The 19,948-nt window shown below is 54.0% G+C and overlaps 1 protein-coding gene and 1 long non-coding RNA gene across 5 annotated transcripts in view; one reads left to right on the forward strand and one right to left on the reverse strand.

The window, feature by feature from the left end:
* The first annotated feature begins 2,475 nt into the window (after window positions 1-2,475).
* LOC311533059 (CYFIP-related Rac1 interactor A-like) overlaps window positions 2,476-19,948 on the forward strand; it is a 37,614-nt gene continuing 20,141 nt past the window's right edge. For all 4 annotated transcript variants that reach the window (XM_084652145.1, XM_084652149.1, XM_084652147.1 and 1 more), the window contains exon 1: window positions 2,476-2,684. The gene's annotated coding sequence lies outside the window, so the exon portion shown is untranslated. The remainder of the gene's footprint in view (window positions 2,685-19,948) is intronic.
* On the reverse strand, window positions 15,490-18,081 carry LOC311533061. The gene is made up of 4 exons (XR_014714497.1): window positions 17,952-18,081; window positions 16,750-16,884; window positions 16,252-16,308; window positions 15,490-15,825 (listed from the first exon to the last, which is right to left on the reverse strand). It is a non-coding gene; the product is annotated as an uncharacterized lncRNA (long non-coding RNA).

Below are 19,948 nucleotides of genomic sequence, written 5' to 3' on the forward strand. Positions count from 1 at the left end.
ATTGCTTCTTTACCTGAGGAGATTGGTCAATTTGCCAGAAACTGGTTGTCCCGGCTCTTGCTCAGGAGCCGCCATCTTGGATTCAGTCGGCTACCCTGGCCCCTGATGTGAACCCCTCAGGGCGAAGGGCCTGGAGAGTATTTCCTGCCTCCTTTTGCCATCGGGGCTGGCATGCCGCACGCATCGCTGGCTGGGTTCAGAGGCAGAGCATGGAAGGATGGCGGCTTGTCAAAGTTGATCAAAATCACCCTGGGCCACATTCCTGAGTGGAGGAATCTAGTGCAGGGGATTGGTGCAGCCGAATCAGGCCCTGGAGCAAACAGGACATGCCCCCTCCTCCACTCACCCCAGCTTCCCTTTTTGAACAGTCCTGCCATAAGAGGGCATCACAAGGTCTCAGGACATTAGCCCATCTGAGTGAGGGTCCAAGGGCTCACAGCCACCGCATCTGTGCCACATACCCCGTAGTCTTCCTAGCCTCTTTGCCAGTCCTCAGTGGCAGCCATTGTGATCACACAGCACTAACCTTGTGGCTGGGAAGGGAGCTGGTCTCTGTCCAGACTGTAGTGATGCTCAGCGTTTAGCCACAAAAACAAAGAAGACTCCCTTCAATGGAAAATGTGCCACATTTCTGGGGCCCTCGCTGTCCTTCGTTCTTAGTCTGCAGAATGGCAGTGCCAAGCTGAACAGCTGGGAACTTCCAGCCCTGAGACTGCATTAGTTCCACGGTTTCACAGCACAACATCTGGAAACCTACAGAGCTGAGAAATGACTGTGTTCCAGCCAGCGTGTTCCAGCCCAGCATCTAGGAACCACGAGGGCTGCTGTGCTGACAGAGGGCTGGGTGGCCTCCCTTAAAACAGCTGGACATACAAGATCCTCCACTCTAATATGACTGCACCATGTCTGCGAGACTCCCAAGAACGGACAGCAGCCAAGTCCGACGAAGAGCAAGCCAAAGGCGAGAAGTGGGGGGAGATGGATTGGGACGGAGAAGGCTGGAAATGGCGCGGGGGCAAAGCTTTGGAGGATGAGTAGCAAAAGGCAGGTGGGTGGAGAGGAGACTGCTACAGAGGTAAAAGAAGGTGGGTTTGCGTCTTACCAGCCGGGCTCTGGGCTGGGTGGCAGGAATCTCATCAGATTGCTAGGAGAGGAAGAGTTTTCACAGAGCTGTAGGAAGTGTGTGGGAGATGTTAGGACCTGGTAGCAAGGGGGAAGGAAGGGAGGTTCCTTCAAACCCAACTCTGAGACCTCCACCAGAGTGGGCAAGTCCATAGCTGCAGCAGTGCAATCGGCCCAAAAGGGACCACCTGCTTCATCCACGAAGCAAGGCCCCCCGCGTCATTCCTTCTGCTGTCTTATCTAGTCCACTCCAGAATCCCCGCCGGGACGGCACCTCAACCACTGCCCTTGGGAGTCAATGCACGCGCCCGGCAGATCTCATCCTTTGAACGTTTCCATGGCTTCCTGTCCTCCCATCTCCCACCACAGTCCAGCTTCTCAGCCTGTATCCTTGGCCCACCCTTCCCGACAGAGAGGGGCCTCTCTCTCCTTCCCCCAGTGCCTGTCTGCTCTACGCCAGCCTTCCCTTGTGATCATTTCCCAGCCAGCCGCTCTTAGCCCAGGGCCACACGAGCTGCAGAACCTGTCACCTGCCAGGTGACAATGCCAGGCCGGACACAGCAGCCAGGATGAGGGCAGGCTGGCTAAGAGCAGGGGGGCTGGAACAGTTGGTGCTGAGGTGAGGGTGCTCAGAGCCATTGAACCAAACTGTAAACCCTGCATATGATGGGAACCACGTCAAGCCAGGGGGTGTGGCCGCACCCCCAGCACCTCTGGCCAAGAGGGAGCCCTGGGGACAAGCGGTAAGTAGCCTGCTCGCTGCATGGGCTAGCCAATATTCTAGTGGTGAGCGGGATTATCATGGTCTATGTCAGAGCAGTGTCCAGGGCTCCAGCGGGGGTGGGAACTCCGTTGCACCAGGTGCAGCGTGAGAGGCAGCCTCTGCCCTGGAGCCCTTACAATGGAGCTAAGCAGGATTGGCCCATGGCGAGAGGGGAAACAGAGGCACACGGATGACATGCCTCCCCTGGCCTGACGCAGCAGCTCGGGGGCAGAGCTGGGAGGCGAATGCCTGGTTCCCAGGCTAGTGCTCCAGCCACTAGATCCATTGCCAGACAAATTGACAGCCGGGGCTTGGAAAGAAAGAGCTGGCCCCCTACAAGGGTCAGGCAGCCCGAGCAGTGAGCTAGCGAGCCAGCTTGGCAGACCCCTAGCAGGGGCAGGAGAGCTCTGAGAAATGGGTCTCCCGGCTCCTAATGCCCTGCGGCTCCCCCACCCGCGCCAGGGTCTCCAGGGCGCAGCGGGACCTGAGGCACGGGCAGCCCGGCGAGCAGAGGGTTAAACGGCCCTGGCTTCCCTGCACTTTAGACGTCACCGCTGTCTTGGGGGGGGGGGGGGAGCAGTGGTCTATGGTGGTCTTTGTGATGCATTTTCTACTGATAGCAGCAGCTGCTGCACTGAGCCTGCTTTCATCAGCGAGGCACACGCTCGCTCACACACACCCAGGGGCCGGGGCGGCTGAGCTCCCCAGCCGCGCCTCACTCCTCCTGGGCTCTGCAGGGACCTGGGACCCAGCCTCTGTCCTCGCGGCTGCCTCCCCCTGAGCACCGGGCTGGCGAGCGGTGAGTGCCAGGGAAGGAGACAAGGGGTGGGGGGCAGCAAGGCTGGGGTGGGGGGCAGCAAGGCTGGGGTGGGGGCAGAGCCCGCAGGAAGCTGCCCGCTGCGGGCTCCCCTGGTCTCCCTATTCAGCAATCCGCCGCCTGCCTCCATGGAGCCCCTCAAGTCTCTTTGCAACGCGGGGGGGGGGGGTGTCTCTGTGCTCCCCCACGGCTACCGATGCCAGGCTTGCCGTCTCCCAGCCTGCCCTGTTTGCACTGCTCTGCCCCTGCGCTGGGTGGGAGCTGAAGGTGACTCCATGCCAGGCACGGAGGGGTTGGGGGGGGAGGTCCGTGCTCTTTGCAGGCAAGCTGGGTCCCCCTCCTCCCTCTGCACACAACGGGCCCCTCCAAGGGGGGGTGTCTCGCTCTGCAAGCTGGGGGTCGGTGCATCCCCCGCTGCCGGCAGCTGGGCGCTGCATCTCCCTCCTCAGCTCCCCTGCGGTAAATTCTCCTGCAGTAGCAGGCAATGAGAGAGGCGAGCGCGCTGCTGGCCGGCTTGGCACTGAGGCGCAGGCTGAGCGCCCTGGCTTGGGGGCCAGCTTTCCCTCTTCCTCTCCGGCTGTGCTGGGGCCCGAGCGGCTCCTCTGGGGTCCATGGTGGCCTTTGCCACAAGTTCCCAGAAGGGCTGGGAAGGAGGCTGTATGGAGGTACCAGCGGCCTGGCTGCGAGGAGCGTGGCCCCTCACCTGCTCTGGCCAAGGGAGAGCAAGACCCACCAGGGTGCTGCTGTCAAGCAAAGTGGGAGCTGCCTGCTTGGGGACAAGAGAACGGGGTGACATCGTGCCCATCCCTGTTACCTTACCTCCTGCTTCTGGCATCTCCCAGAGATCACAGCTCCCAGGACCCAGAGATCCCCCCCCCCCCCCCGACTTCCCCCCAGTAGAGCCCAGCGTCCATCTCCCAAAGTGTCAGGAGATGTTTGGTCTGTAGCTGCCTTCTCTTGATCAAAGGGGCTTCTTGTTGGTGAGGGTGACTTCCAGCTGTTGTTGTGATGCCTTCTTCTGGGTCAGTGCCTGGGTCCTGGCTGGCCTGGAGAATAGGACAATGGAGACAGCTTCTGGGAGGGGTGAGAGAATTTCAGGAATTGCAGTGAAATTCATTCCCAGGTTGCCTTCCAAGGAGTGTTTATTAATCTCCTGCAAAACAAGACCTGGGAAGGAGGAGGCCTGCCTGGGGTTAATCTATCTCTGCCCTTGATGGGATCTGGGTGAGGGGATATTGGGCATAGGGGAGGGGATCAGGCCACTCGGAGCTTCCACTTCTCCCGTGGGTTTGGGGCTTGTAGATTCTCTTCTCTGTGCTGTGTCTGGTGGGAATGCGCCAGCATTCTGGTACCTAGGTATCCTCTGTGGCTTAGCTTTCTGGCACGATACAGGGGAGTCGGATTCAAATTCAGTGATGCAGGCTTTCAGGCTCAATGCACCACCTACCCTGAGCATCAGCAAGAAAGCAACACAGACCAAAACTACACGCAGCTAAGTCAGGATCCCTAAAGGACAAGAACATAGTCGTGTTTCTGGCCCATCCCAGCACAGGGGTTTCTCCAGACAGAGGTGGTCCACTGAGGGAGCAGTGCTCACTGGCCTTGGGACAGGGCGGTCAGTCCAGGGGGAGGATGTGCAGCCCAGCAATGAATGAACATGAAGATTGCCAGGAAAGGAGGGTTCGTCCACATCAGGGTGCTATGATGGAATATTATAGACCAGGGTGGCCAAACTTACTGGCCCTCTGAGCCCTGCTCCTGCTGAAGCCCTGAACCCTGGCAGGTGTGCCCCACAGGGCTGATGCCCCAAGACCCCCCTCCCTGGCTCGGCAGAAGCCCCTACCACACCACCCTGCTACAAGGCAGAGATCCTGAGCTCCCTCCCCCACCAGCCTGGTAGGTGAAGAATGGGAGGGCGTGTGAGGCTCCGCAAGCCCAACTTTAATGGTAAAATAGCCACCTGTGGCTCACGAGCCACAGTTTGGCCACCCCTGTTATAGACGAAGCCCTGGGCTCTTGCCACCTCTCACCTGGGCAGAGGCTGGTCCTAGGTGAGGCAGTGTTGGACGTAGCAGGGGCTGGCAGCCTTAGGGATTCCAGAAGCAGTTCCAAGAACTCCAGTGAGGGTGAGCTATGGCTGCAGCTCTGCTCGAGAGAAGTAGGGTGAGCCCAGTAGACTCCAGGCCCTTGTTGCTTGCAGGGATCCACTTGAGTGCCCCCATTTCCCCTAGCAGATCTGGAGGGAGTGGGACTGACCAGGGATGGGCTGGAGAGGGAAGGAGGTCAGCTGAGTTCCAAGTAGCCTATCTAGGAATTGCTTCCAATCTGATGTAGAATGGGCTTACTCTGTCGGCAAGGGGGTCGCTCACGTGCTGCCCTCCTGGCTCTTCTTGGGCTCCTCTGCTGAGCTTGCTCCTTTGCACTTTGCAGGGTCACACACTCTTCACGGGTACAGCTGGGGTGCCCTGCCCCATTCCCTGGAGCTCAAAGGGGTACAGAGGGAGAGGAGGACTGGGGGGCACCACCAGCAGCTCCCAGGGTGCTCTTGAAAAACTGAAATCCTTTGCATCTGCTCTTCTGTCATCTCTGCGCTCCCTGGGTCCTGGAGCATTGCGGGGCGAGGGTGTGGGGGGAGGAAGACTCGGCGTGGCTGGATAAAACATCTCCAGACTCAGTTTGGCTCCCACTGCTTCCCTTTGAAGGGGAATCATACCCCAAATGCCTCCATCTTCAGGATCTTACTCAGAACAGCCCCTTGGGGAACAGGCGATAGGTCTTCCCCACTCACCCCCACAGCCATAGCCTTCCCTAAGCTGGGCAGTTCTCCTCCTCCATATTTGTATGCAGCTCCTGTCAGACACATTCAGTGCACTGAAGGGAGCAGGAAGGGAAAGCAAGTCTCCGCTGAGCAGGTGTTTACTGGGCAGCGTTAGTGCTGGCTGCATCTAGCCTCGACTGTACTCGATGGAGTCTGGACACCTCCAGTTCGTGCAATAGCTGTTTTTCTAGTAGGTCCACCATCATACTGCCCTTGACCTGATCCCCATGCAGCCCCTCCTAGATCCTGGCCACTTTCCGATGCCTGCAGTTCAACAGTTCCTGTGCCATCCCTGCTTTGACCCGATGAGACACGTTAGCAGGTCAGCTCCATGACGCTTCCGCTGGAAATTCCCATGCTGCAGTCTGGGGCTGCCAGCCTAGCCCCTTTCACCAGCACTGAATTCACCTGTACAAAGGACAGGACCTCGGCGTGCACTTGCGCTGAGCCTGCCAAGTCGATATTGCCCTTGGGCTGGTCCTGTCGAGTCCATACACTGCTATAGAAGAGCTCCTCTGATTCATACTGCTCTTGGACTGGGGCTCTCTGCTAGCCACTGACCCGCCTCTGCTGTCACCATTGCCCTTGAATTAGCGCCGTGTTCTGGGGCTGCACTGACATCCCCCTGCTCGGCCTTCCGGTCGTACAGCTCTGATCTGCCCAACTCCGCTGGGGCTGCACTGGCCTGCTCTGACCCCCACCACCGGTGCACCTCCGTGAGTCTGTCTCCACTCCGCTTTGTCCATTGTGTGCTGCACCCAGACACCGTTGAACCCGTCCGCTTCTTGCCCTATAATTGAGCCCATCGGCTCGGGCCTGCGTTGATTCGCTCCTTGGGAAGCCCTGTGGAGACAAGCCGCAGCGTGGTTACTGAAGGGCAGGTCCGTGCGTCTCCTTTAAACCGCCTCGCCTGTCCCTCGGGTGCAAATCAGCGTTAAATATGCATGCGTGGATTTAAAACGTTTCACCTCAGAGACAATACACTCAGTTCCTGGGGCCTGCTCCGCGTCAGGCTGGAGCGGGTCGTAGAATGGATGCTGAAAACCTGAGCCGCCTCCCATCGCCCCTTCATGCCACGCGAGTGTCTCGACGGGGCGAAACCAGCAGCACCACTTCCTCGCCGCTGGATCCAAAGGCCGGGCGTGGGACGGCTGCTGGAATGAAGCACCTGGCCAGGAAGAGCTGGGGGAGCTGTACACGATGCGTTTGGAAACTCCGCCAGAACAGGAGTGCATGCTCCCAGCTCAGCTGCCCCGCTCGCCCCTTGGAGAGCATCCCCGCATCCCGCTGCCCTTACCCTCTTCCTTCCCCATCCCCTGGTTCTGCGGCTTTCTCCTCTTTTGTCTCCCCGCTGCCTTACTCCCTTCCCTCCCTCACTTTCCTTCTCTTGCACCACCCCCCATCTGCTCTCCCCTCCCCGTCCCCCCCCTCCACTTTGTTCTTCCTCTGGGGAGTTCCGCTCCTGCATCCTCAGTCTGCAGGGAGCCCTCTCCAAGCAAGGCTCCTGGGTGCGGTTTCTTGTGCCGACCACCCCCCGTCCCGAGGGCATCTCTGCCGTGTTCTTTCTTCGCTAACACAGGCCCCAAGAGGCGCCCGGTAGAAAGATGAGCTCAGTGCAAAGGGGAATGAGGAGCCACGTGAACCCCATACATGTACCTTTCTGTAGACGGAAGGTACATCACAGGCTCTCCCTTCAGAGAGAACAGAGAAGGGCACCGGGTGGTACAGCAGGGCCCCCACCAGCCCAGAAGGTAGGTTTTCAGTTCATCATGCTGGTGATCAGCCGGCAGTGCAAACCGTGGGATACTCGTGAGATCTAGATCTGAAAATAAGTTACAAAATAATGCAGTTCTGTAGCTAATTACCAAGGCCTGGTGCTTGTGTTACTTACCTTTCCCCTGAGAGCCTCAAAGTGCTTAGCAAGGATGAATTAATTACACCTCCCAGCAGTCTTTTGAGATGCACCCCTCAGTAAGTATTTTCATACCCATTTTACAGCTGAGGAAATGGAGGTACAGAGAAATTAAGTGACTGGGCTGAGATCACACAGCAAGTCAGTGGCAAAGCCAGGAACAGAACCCAGGAGTCCTAGCTCCCAACTCTGATTCCGAGAAGTGTTCCCCACACATGGCAAAGCCTCAGCTCAACCGCTGAAGTAAATTAAGCGGTGATTTCAGAGGCAGGGACTTGTAAAAAGATTTAGCCCAATGCACTTTTCTTTCCACAGTGTCCTCCGCACACTGTGTGCCTGACCTAGCAATTCACTCCCATCCCTGTATTATATCCCCTAGCAGGGAGCAGCACCTACTGGGTAGAGCAGAGAAGACCTGTTCAGCTGACAGCCGCGTGCCACAGGCCCTGAGAACCCTCCCTCTTTGGGGGTCTCATTCTCCTCTCCGAGAGGCAGAGACACCCCCCACCACTACCATCAGAGACACTCCTACCACCCATAAAAGCAGGAGCAGGACCTGCCTTACCTGGCATCCAGGCCAAAGAGAGGGCTGGCCCCTCCTGCCCCTCCCAGGCACCCAGCTCCATAAACAGCTCCATCCCCTCCATAGGTCACTCCTTCCTCCTGGTTTCTGCTCTGTCATCTGCAGCTGGAGCCTCCGCTCCCCTGCCGTGCCCAGAACCTAGCGCTGGCTGCTGCCCTGCTTCAAAAGGAGACGGCCAGCCAGGAGGATTCTGGGATGTAGTAGAGACCCAAAGGCAGACAACAGAGCAGAAGCATAGACAGCCTTTGAAGATAACCGGGGACGGATGGCGGGAGGGCGCAGAGCAGCTTCGCACAGCCCTATCTGCGCTCTCCTGCCTACTTGCCCTATTCTGCGGCCGTCCCCGGGCACTTGGCATCTGGAGTGGAAGCTGGCGCTCCAGCCCGACTGACCTTTCCCCACGAACTTTGCTCAGGCAGACCCCAGCTTCTCCGCTACCCTTGCTGAGGTTGGTTGCCTGAGCTTGCAACACTCTGCTGGAAAAGACATGGGGTTTTGGTGCTTGAGGATCAAATATTGGGGTGAATCTTCCCTCCCTGCCTTCCTAGCTTTATCTCCTTCAGTTCCCACCTCAGACATTCTGGAGGCGGCCTGACAGAACTCTCAGAAGAGACAATGAATCCACTAAACCTCCTCAGGCGGCAGTGGACTCCACCATGGCAGGCAGAGCCGAGCCAGAGGGGACTGTATATAGGCTCTGGAGAGCGAGCCCCAGGTTCCTTCCAGAGCCTTGCGGAAATTGGGAGAGACTGACTGGGCCTAAAATCATTCAAGGGCGAGTCATTGCTCTGCAGTGTGGAAGGACCGTTAAACGAGATCATTCTTCCCCCTCACCTTTGCCTTTTAAACTGTAATTTATACATCGGGGATCTTGCTAGAGCCTGGATTCCTGCAGCACCCCTCTGCATATGTAAACGACAGTGAGTGGGACATAGACACATGGGCGCAGATTGTCAGAAGTATTTAGGATCCTAACTTCCACCAGTTCAGAGCCTAAATCCCTTTGAGTCTAGGCTCTGGTTTCTGGTGGCCTTCAATCAAAGAACGGCAACCAAGCAACGTCCTGAGGAGAGACCAGAGCCCGCTAGAAGCTGAAGAGACATTTCAATGGTAAAGGGGGAAAACATTTTTGCTGCTGTTTCATCTCTTCGCACTGCCCTAGCATTGCATGCAGCAGAGCCACAGAAACAGGCCCGCTGAGAAAAATTTGGGGGCTGACCTATCACCCCCTCCCATTTCACCTCAGTTACAGTCGTTTTGGGGGGGCAACTGAGCTTGAGGCCTCAGTCCAGTTGTCCCCCCCACCCTCCTCTCCCCTCAGCCCTGCACAGAATAAGAACCGCCAGAGTATCACCAAGCTGTTCCTATTCACTGCACCTTCCTTCCTAACACCCTTCAAATGATTGGCACCTAGCCGCTCTGCGGAGGGACACACTCAAGCCCAAAGGCTGCCAGGAGGGAAATGAGTAAGCCAAAGCAGCATTGCACAGGTCAGAGGACTAGGAAAAAGTGCTGAGAACAACTTTAGCTTTTAAGGCCAGAAGGGACCACTCTGGTCATGCAGCCTGACTGCCAATAAACAATAGATGGTTTGCATGGATTGGGGTTTCCAAGAAATCCACCCGTTCCAAGAACGCTCCTTGCCTCTCTTACGGGGAGAGGGATACTGCAGACATTTGGTTCCATGGATGCTTGTTTGAACCTTTAAAGGGATTTGCTTCAGCTGCATTTGCTCCCCTTTTTCAGGCAGACATCTGAGCAATTTTACTGGCAAAAGTGGTCCGTGGAAAGGGCATTTCAAAGCCATGTGCACAAGTACCTGCAGACACCAGATTTTAAATTTGCACGTGCACATATACACTACAGAACCATTCACCCGCTGATCCAATCAGAGCAGAGAAAGAATCCCATGCGACCTTTCTTACCAATCCCAGCGAAGCTGGAATTTGGACTTTTCTGTATTTGGTCCAGAAAGCAAACCCACTGAAGAGGCTTTAATGGAATCAGCTGGAGGGAATTGCCATCAGATGGTGGATAAAAGAGGCTGAATATGGCTTATAAATTATTCCTTGCTTGTTATTTATTCAACTCTGGTTTCTGCCACATAAAGCCCATTAAAAGCTGGACATGTTGGGATGGGAAGAGAGAGAAAAGGGCTGCACCCAAAGCACCTGGCATAAAATAGGTAAAAGCTTGGCGGGCCCAAGTGCTCTCAATGAGGCAGAGGACAGGTTGGCTTTGTAAGAACGGAGTTAGCCCTGCCCCTTCCAACAATTGCTCAGGCCTTAATCAGCAGCCCAGCCCTGCGCCAACAGTTCCCACACTGCAAGCGACCAGAGACGCGCAGAGAGATTCCAGATGGGGAATTCATCTCCGCGTCAGCAGGGCACTAAAATCTCCTTGAGCAGGCGGGGTTGGGGATTCTTTCTGGGCTTCTGGCTTATTTAATGAAGCGGTTTGGGGTTTTTATATATTTTTTAAACAGAGAAATAAGAAATAATCCATATGTAAAAAAAAAAAAACTCAGCAGAGAAGGCACTAGTCCCATCACACCCCTACCCATGCTCCAAAGCCATCCAGCAGGCCATGTGCAGACACCACAAACCTGCTTGGAACCAAGCTATCCAGCTCTCTAGTTTCGCTAAGCCTGGATTTACCCTAAGGGCTTCTTCTGTCACTTTTCTGGGATAAAACGTGTTGGTTCTGCAGGAGCTGAGCCCTTGTCCCTTGCTCAGGGACTGAAGAAACGAGCGGGCAATACCCTTCCCACCCCTGTAGCTTCAAACAGAGTGCTTAGGGCCCGGCCCCAGGCAGGGACAGAACATGCCGCAGCAGCTGCCGCATTACGGTTTAATGAGGAGTGTCAGATAGTTTACGGGGCCTGTGGATGTACTGATGTAACAAACAACAACAAAAAACAGGGCCCCTTGGCGATTTAAGGTTCCCATTAATTTAGTGCTTCTGAATATCAGCACTGGCTTCTAATTTGACAAAGAGACGGCTGTTCTTTTTCAGGTTATTTTAACTGCGTAGCGAGCCCCAGATAGAAAAACACCACGTCTGGGGTGGTAAGTTAGTTTGTCATGGCAACCTGAGGCAGAGGCTCACAGAACTTAATTGCTGTGCAAGGATGGACAAAAAAGGACCCTAAATGGAGGAACTAGATGGCGCTCAGGGGATCTGAGGGGGACATGGAAACTTCCCCCTATGTGGCTAGTTCAAATCCAACCCAATTCTGCAGGAAGTGAAAGTTATCACCACATATTGTGGTAGCACCTACAGGGATAAGGCCTCATCGTGCTAGGTGCTGTACATGCAGATAACAGAAATACAGCCCTTACCCCAAAGCGCTGGCAATCGAAGATGAGAGCCAACAGGTGGATCCAACAAGCAGACAAGGGATAGCGCAACAGCCATTTGGTGACATCTGTCTACCTGTGTATACCATGCTCCTCCCCACAGCATCCGCGTGTGCGGTGCAAATCAACATTTGCATGCACGAAATGTCCTCCACCTGGTCTAGATTCCTCCCTGCTCCAGGAGCACCTGGAAAAGCTTTGAAATGGTATTTAGCACCTCTGCGGGAGGTGTTGCCTGGAAGGCTTGGTCACAGCAGCCAGCATTGCACTTCACTGGGAGAGCTGAGATCTGTGGTCATCTCTCACCTCCTCCACGGGAGTTCCCACAGCTTCAGACCTGCTCACAAGACAGACATGTCCCCATCGCTCATGTGCTCAATGCCTGGGGTCTGCAGCTTTATAGTGGCTGTGAAATGAAGCTGTCAAGGGAGGATGTGGTCTCTGAGTGAAAGATGTTAGGTAGGGAGGGCTGATACCACAGAGTGGCCTTCATGAGAAAAGCCAGGATTGTGAATATGCCCCTCTGCATGAGGAGAGTGCAGAGCAAGGGAAGCGCAGGGGTGGGCTCTTGGATCCAGATTGTTCAAGGTATTTGGGTGCTTAATTCCCAGTAGAACTGGGCACCTAAATGCTTTTAGAAAAGGAGTACTTGTGGCACCTGAGAGACTAACAAATTTATTTGAGCATAAGCTTTTGTGAGCTTTTTGCAGATACAGACTAACATGGCTGCTACTCTGAAACCTGTCTAAATGCTTTTGAGATGCTGGGCCTTGGTGACCAGCAGTGCTGAAAGCTGGACCAGCTGGCGTTGCTTTGTGGTCAGTGTGGCCATTTCTGATGGATCACTGTGGCCAGCTCATCATCTGCTTTCCCATTAGCCCCTGCTACATCTCTGAGGCTGGTCATGTCTCGGAGGCAAGATGGTTAGGATCCGTGATAATAACTACAATGAGCTTTGGATCGGGAAGCTCCTCAGTCGAATTTGCTCATCATCCCATTGGCTGCCCAGGAATCTGCTGCAGAGAATCTCTTCCCTAGGATGACGCACAGGAAACATTCACTGAGCACTCCCAGGACATGCGATTACCATAACACGGCTGGAACGCACGGTGGGAAGAATCAACCACGGAGGGCTGACCCGATCAGCCGAAAAAACGATCAGTTCACGTTAGGACGTAAAATAATAGGAAGTCAGTGCCTGAACCGGGAGAAAAATCAAAGTCATGCACACCCAGATCCAACCACCCAGACACCCATCAATGCTGGGGGGCTACTTAGCCACCATCGAGATTGGAGTCCCATCAGTCCCTGTTTGGAAAAGACTGGCCCGATCTCTTGGCTGCCCTACCCATGTGTTGGAAGGTGTGGGGGCATTACCAGAAGATGCAGAGCCCCACATCAGGTTGTGGGGACGACCCTAGAGTAGACAGAGAAACTGCTGGAGGGGTGTCATAAGCATGCACAACTGGGGGAGTCCATACCCAGGAAAGATGGGGTTCTGGCATATGTTGCTTGGTAGAGAGATTCACACATCTGTAAGCCAGCCCTGAGGACATGCTCCCTAGGTATTTGGGGGTATACCGGTGTCTGGCGGGAGCTAGAGGGATGCAGCTATTTGGCTGGCAATTCAGAGCACAGTAATTAAAGCAACTTCCTCACTCATGCACTTTTAAGTGCTCCTGGAACTGCAATTCAAGGAGATGCAAGAAAGGGAGAGAATGGAAAAGAGAGGAAGAAAGGATGACAAGACTGGCAGCAATGGAGGACCTCCACCCACCCATCACGGTTTTATAAGGCACCCCTCACCCTGGCATCTGGTTTGCAGTCTCAAAGTTGAAGTATGAATACTGTGTCACTGGCACGACTGGAAGTTACCTGGGTTAGAAATGGTTAGTTGGCGGGGAGTGCAAAGAGCATCATTTGTTTCCAACCGCCCGGTACATCCTGCAGACGTCAGTAAAGAGCGGGGCTGTTTTTCTAGCTTCCCTTGCAGCCCTTTCGAAAAACAGAGACCTCACACTTTTTCTTGCGCTTGTGGTTTGTTTACATGGTGTCTGCCATTCAGAAAGCAAAAGCAGAAGGCCGGCTAAAGACTTTCCTGAGTCGAGACTACTGGCTGATTGGAGGGGGGTTCGTTAAGCACCGTTCTCAGCAAGTGACCTGATCCGAATCAGACAGGATATGACTGCTGCAGTTCAGGCCGGTTCTTAGTCCTAACGGAACAGGGTGTGGGGAACGTTTGGAACCAAGTATCATGGAGGGTTGCAAAGAAATTAAGTGCTTTGCAATGACTAAAGGTCACCCTCCAAAGTCTCTCCCCTCAGGTATTCCTCCTTGCAAGAAAAAACAGGGACAGAGAGCACCAGCCTTCTCAAAGTTGGGTGACGTAACTTAGATCTACCTGACCCCCTTTGCATAGAACTCATCCACGGAGCTCCTGCCCTGGCCACATTTAAATCCCTCTTAAATACCCACTTCGGCTGTGCTGCTTATGGTGAATCAAACTGACCGGTATAAACATTGCCTGTTGTTGTTCCCCTTTCTCTAACCATGGTCTAACCCGTCTGTCCTCGAAGCAGAGACTGTCCCTCTTTAGTGTTTGAAAAGCACCTACCCTACTGCAGGCACCCCCATAAACAAACAACAAGAGGCACCAAAATCTATATTCAAGTACCTGAATCAGTGGCCTGATTCTCAGCAGCGCAGGACATTGGCAGCTCCCGCTGGTGCTCAACACCTCTGAAAATCAAATTATCTACGTGTCTAAACACAGGTGGAAGTGTCTAACTTAAGGGGCCCAGCTGTGAAAATGCTGGCCTGGATTTTTACTCCCCATCCGCTCTGCTTCTCCACTTAATTCCTTCATTTCTCCTGTCGCGTGTCTGTGTCCAGGCTATTGGGCTGTCTTCACATGTGGAAGAGGTCCCTTCCCACTTGGGTATGGGCAGTTTGTTCGGGTAACTGACCGTGGTTATGGTATGGGCGGTACCCAAGTTGATAATCATGGTGATGGAAGTGTTGGCAGTCGTGGTGGTGGGAACTGGGTGGCACTGTTGTCTCTGATGGGGCGGTGTCAGCAAGGAGGATGAGAGGGGTTGAGGTGCCCAGGAGGAAGGTTATGCTGGTTTGGGAGCAGTGGCAATCCGGCTGTTGGGGCAGCTGGTGCCCTTGCCCCATTCGCAAAGATGAGGAAACAGAATCAGAGTCAATTCGATTTAACCTCATTCGAGGTCACCCTCACGGCTGTTTGTTTCACATAATTGCTCTTCCAGATGGTGGAGGCAGCTGCTCCAGACTGCCTACGGCCCAGTGCCCTCAATTGGGAATGCTGCCCCCCTTCAGCCCAAAGCCCTGGCGGGTACAGTGCAGATGCCCACCTCCCGTTAGGGGGCTCCAAAGCAGCTGTCACAGGGGTTCCTTCGCCAGGCCTGCCAGCTACAACCATGCACAAAAACGGCACTTTCCAAACTGCCCTGAATTAACAAGCATCTATGCAGAGCTGCCACCTTGCCGGCGATTTGTTATTTATTTAATTAGCTTACGGAGCGCCCTGTCACCGCGGCAGCGAGGTGCTCATTAAGGCATTCAAAAGTGCGGCTTGCAGTCGAACCGCCCGTCACGGGGAGCTGGTCTTGGCGGAGCTAATCCCGGGGTCGAGGAGACCCATGAGGCTGGAAGCGGGCTGAACACTTGGCATTAGAGACAAGCACTGAGATGTAGCAGGGGTGACCCCTTGTATTTCAGAATGGGACCTATGGGGCTCTGGCATTGGGAAAAGTCTGTCTCCCCTTGGATCTACTACAGCATAACTTAACATCTCAGGCCAGCTCCTCAGCTAGTGTAAACTGGCTTATCAACCGAGAAGCTACGCCAATTTACACCAGTTGAGGATCTGGCCCTGGGGTGTTACAGCAGCATCTGGGAACATGCAGAGATGAGGGATGGCTGCATTAGGTTTGGTATCTTACTGCAGGGAGAGACGAGAACTATCTCTACATGGCAGTGTCTAGGCGAATGAATAATTTGCCTCACCTTTAAAGATTTTGTCAAAACCTCATTTAATTCTCCAGCAACACAACATTCCCAGAAGGGACAAAAGTAATTTAGTCCTAAAGGAAACCAGGTTTTATTTTGCGAGAGCTGTTTGAATAAGGAGTCAGACCCTTGTAGCCTTTACTGTAAATAAGGCCAAATCCCTTTGCACTGTGTTCTATTACAATTCCGGCCTGGCATCTCTACTGGCATAGTGTAACATCACCTCTTACCCAGGTGAGAATAGAGTCCTTGTGAGAAGCTGAGAGCTCCCTTCTTGCCCTGGAGAACACTGCAGCCATCTGAGAGTTTCAGTGAGCTTGGCTCTCTGGCAGGGTAGCAGCTGCCTTGCATTCACGCAGAGCCCCTCCCAGAATGTGTTTCTCAAACACACGAGAGGGATCATTCGCCATGGCGACCTGGGTGCAAATTGCATCATCAACCTTAGGCCCTTTCCCTTTCAGATCTTCCCCCGCGTTAATTAAACCTGAGCAGTCGGCCTGTTACATGCAAAATCTAGCTTTTAATAAGGGTGTGGCTCAAAGAGAGAAAAAAAACACAAAACCCTAACCCAGGGCTGATGCTTCCTCCGCCTCTTACCCACGAGTGAAAGAATGAATGAGAAAGCAACTCCGGGGGAGGTGTAAGGGGAGGGCTTTGGTCTGCCCTCAGCTACACCAATCTGCAGGAACACCACTGAAGTCAATGGGTTCACACCAGTGCCTCAGAGCAGAATTTGACTCAGAGGACCAGGCCCCACCCTGTGGTCTTTTGCTGAGCAAACCAGGTGTTGGCTTGCAGGGAAGTTCCTCCTCTCCCCAACCTGGAGATGATTTTTTTCTTACCTACTGCTTGGTGCAATCTGTTCCATTGGGACTGTGGGCCCCAGTGACAAGCCTGGCCTGCAGGGATAATGTATCAAGATCAGGGATGGGAGCAAGGGGTGGGAATGGGGCTGGATTTCACCCCCACAAAACCCAGTGGTGGAATTTTAACCAATGCCCCCACCAACACATCACTGATCCCCATCCCCATCTACATCAAACAACTAGCAGGTTGGTGATTATGCAGAGGGTTCGCCACTGACACAGGACCTAATACTGCTCCCATTAAAGTCAATGGAGCAGCTATGGGAGACCCCCTAGGAGAAGCCATGGTTTCCTATCTCCGCCAGTTGTCTCTTGTCTTGTACGTAGGCTGTAAGTTCTTTGGGGGAGGGAATGTCTTTGTGTTCTGTGTCTGTACCGTGCCTCGCACAAGGGGGGGGCTTGGCCCATGACTAAGGCTCTTGATTGCTACTGCAATATAAATTAATAGTAATTATAATAATCTGGTGACCTTACCCTGGTTGCTGCTTGGGCTGTATTCTGAAGCCAACTCCGATGTCAGATTCTTCATTGGTTTCCTCATTACCAAATGCCATTTTCCAGGGGACACACTGGTCCTACGTGACAGCCCTGCTCACTGGAAACATGCATCTTTAAAATAGCAAAGAATAACAATCCCATTAGCATAGCATAGCAAAGAATAACAATCCCGTGTACTAGCTGTGGCTCGAGCGTCCGCTGTCAATCTCTGGATGACGAGAGATTCTCCCCTCTGGGTCTGATGACTTGTGGGGACTGCTGGTGATGAAAAACTCACCTAACAGAGGCATAAATCACAGAAAACCAATGACTTGGAGACGTGTTTGGAAATTTAGTTCCATGTCATTGGAAATAAACAAACAGTCTCACACAGTCCAGTTACAATCAGTTTTCTAGTAAATGATAGAGGGGAAGGACAGTCCAGTGGTTCAAGCACTAACTTAGGACCTGGGCTCAGGCCCCTGCTCTGCCACAAACATCCGGTGTGACCTTGGCTAGTCACTTAGCCTCTTGGAACCTTAGCTCCCCATCTGTCCCATGGGATACTGGTACTTCCCTACCTCACAGGGGTGCCGGGAAGAGCTCAGATAATATGGTGTCAGGGACCATATAAGAACCTAAGACTGCACACCACTTGCGGCAGGACGTAGCTACCCCCCGCAGGGAAAAGCAGGCTGATTTCACGCTGTGGTGCGTAGCTACATGCGTGTCGGGGAAAGGCTCTGGCGGGGGACGGCAGTGGGGAAAGGCTCAGCAGTGGGGAGCTACCGGAGTCCTTCCCTGTGGCGGGGAAAGGCTCTGGCAGCAGAGTAGGAGCAGGACGCCACGCTGTTTGAAATGGCAGTGTAGACCAGGCACTGCTTGGGTGTGCAGGTTACACTCCCACCGGACTCAGGTCTGTCCTAACGCGACTCATTGACGCAATGCCTCACCATCGACATTGCTATTTACACCTGCCCTCCGGGGCACACAGTGTAAGCACCCGACACGCCACAGAAGGGACCGTGCGGTGGAGCCGAACCTTAAGATCGATACTGGGCCAAATTCGCCCCCGCATCGCTGTATCAATATCAGTGGAGTTACACCAGGGACAAATTGGGCCCAATGTAGTGATTTTTTTTTTTTTTTGTATTCGTATTTTGTAAAGAAATGAAAAACCCCATAAAAATAAAACTCACCCTTCGCTGGTTGATTTTTGGGTGGAGGGAGGGCATTTTGCACCTGGGTCAGTGGCAAATGACAGCATGCTGGAGAGGGCGTTTTGTTAAAGACCAGTAGCCGATGGCAGCCCGCTGGGGAATTCAGGCTGTCCTGGGATATAGAACACAGGAAATGAGCAATCAAATATTAACTGCGGGGGTATCCGGGGAGCTGCTGGTGGAAATAGCCGTAGTTTGGTTCAAGGCTGACATACCAGAGCCAGGGGAGTGTCACGGAGTCACCGGACCGATGCTCTGGAACTACTCCATATGAGGCCAGCCAGGACTCTGCGGGAGCCTCCTCTCTCTGAGCAGACTGTCTCCCGGGCAAGAAGCTTACACAGCTTCCACCTTCCTGGGTCTGACCTCGGAGCATTCAGCAGCCCCTTCCACACCGCGTGCTTCCCACAGTGAGACCGCCCAGGCAGGGCTCCTGGGGAAGCCAGAGGGCCCTGCACCCCAACTCCGCAGTCAGACGTGACTCTCAGCCAGCCGGTAAAGCAGAAGGTTTGTTAGTCGACAGGAACACAGCGTAGAACAGAACGTTAGCACAGAAATCAGTGACTTTCAGCCAAGTCCATCTTGCGGGGAGGGGAGCCAGGGCTCTGGCCCTCCCCCTGCAACCCAAGCCAGCCCAGACTGACTCCGCTTCATGCTGCCTGGCCCCTGTCCTGCCCGTTGCTCCTCCTCCGGCCTTTGTCTCGCTTCCCAGGCCAAGGGTCACCTGGTCGCATCCCCTCCTGGGTCTCAGGTTACGAAGGGGCGGCCATAGCATATGTGCAGGCAGCTGGAGCAGGCCCCGCAAAAATCACACATGCTTATTCCCACCACCTAGATATTGGTGCAACACATAGGGAAACTGAGGCACACACCGCCCTCATGCAAAACGGTAAGACTCACATAGGCTTACATACCACAAAACAAGGGAAAATCCCCACTTCATCATAGGGAGTTTCTTGTGAGGCAAGGAAAATCGCAAACAAAATCCCATAGAAAAATAGGCGAAATTCATTCCTGTTGTCCCTCCATTGGCTTCATGTCACCAAGCTTTCCAACGCCCTAGCCAGGCTGAAAGGTGAGCGTCCTGCCTGGAAGGACGTTTGAGTAGACACATCCCAATGCTTGCAGGAAAGCAGCGTGGTCTGAGGGGACCAAGCCCATGGGTAGGAAGCAGGTGGTCCCGAGTGCTAATCCTAGCTCCACAATTTATGCACTGGACGGGCCTGGGCAAGTCACTTCACCTTCCAAGCTCAGTGTAGCCACTTAAGAAATGGGGATCAGCCACCTGTCTCACACAGAGGTGCTGTGAGGATTAGCTAGAACATTTCCAGGAGGTGCTCTGAATGCTATGTAAAGGCTCAGTATTATTAAACAAACACAGGGCTCATTCCTTTCCCGGGGGGATTCTGCTCAGATGTCAGCTGGAAGAGCTGAAGGAGATGATAGTAAAAAGAACGGATTCCTTCCATGAAAGGCTGGCTGGCTTCGAAAAGCCACTGACTGCTGGTGGAAAAACAATTAATAGAGGCAAATACGGTGAACCTTCAAGGCGCAGAGCACAGAGGCGCAGGTTGTCCTCACTCACAGCTGGGAGGAACCAAATGCCCGTATGGATAACATCAGACAAATTAGAAACTGAGAGCAGGCAGTACTGCAGGATGCAGGCCCCAGCTCCTCAAAGGCACTTAACTCCCACTAAAATCAATGAGAGCTAGGCATCTCCATATCTTTGAGGATCTGGGCCTAACACCCAATCTCCGTGCTCTATGGCTCTGGACTGAGCTGTGGCTGCCTTTATTTTGGTATTTAATGTCCCGGTATAGCGAGGGGTAGTCACAGAAAAGGTGATTGCGTACAAACGGTACCTTCTTTCTCAGCTAGGCGTCATCACAGTCAGATCTGCTGACCCTAGTGACAAAACTATGCTTTTAGTGCTTTTTATTCCCGTTCAGCCTGCAGAGCGGGTACAGCTAGAG

The sequence above is a fragment of the Lepidochelys olivacea genome, assembly GCF_965140295.1.
Source record: "Lepidochelys olivacea isolate rLepOli2 genome assembly, chromosome: 19".
In the NCBI taxonomy this organism is placed as follows: Eukaryota; Metazoa; Chordata; order Testudines; family Cheloniidae; genus Lepidochelys; species Lepidochelys olivacea.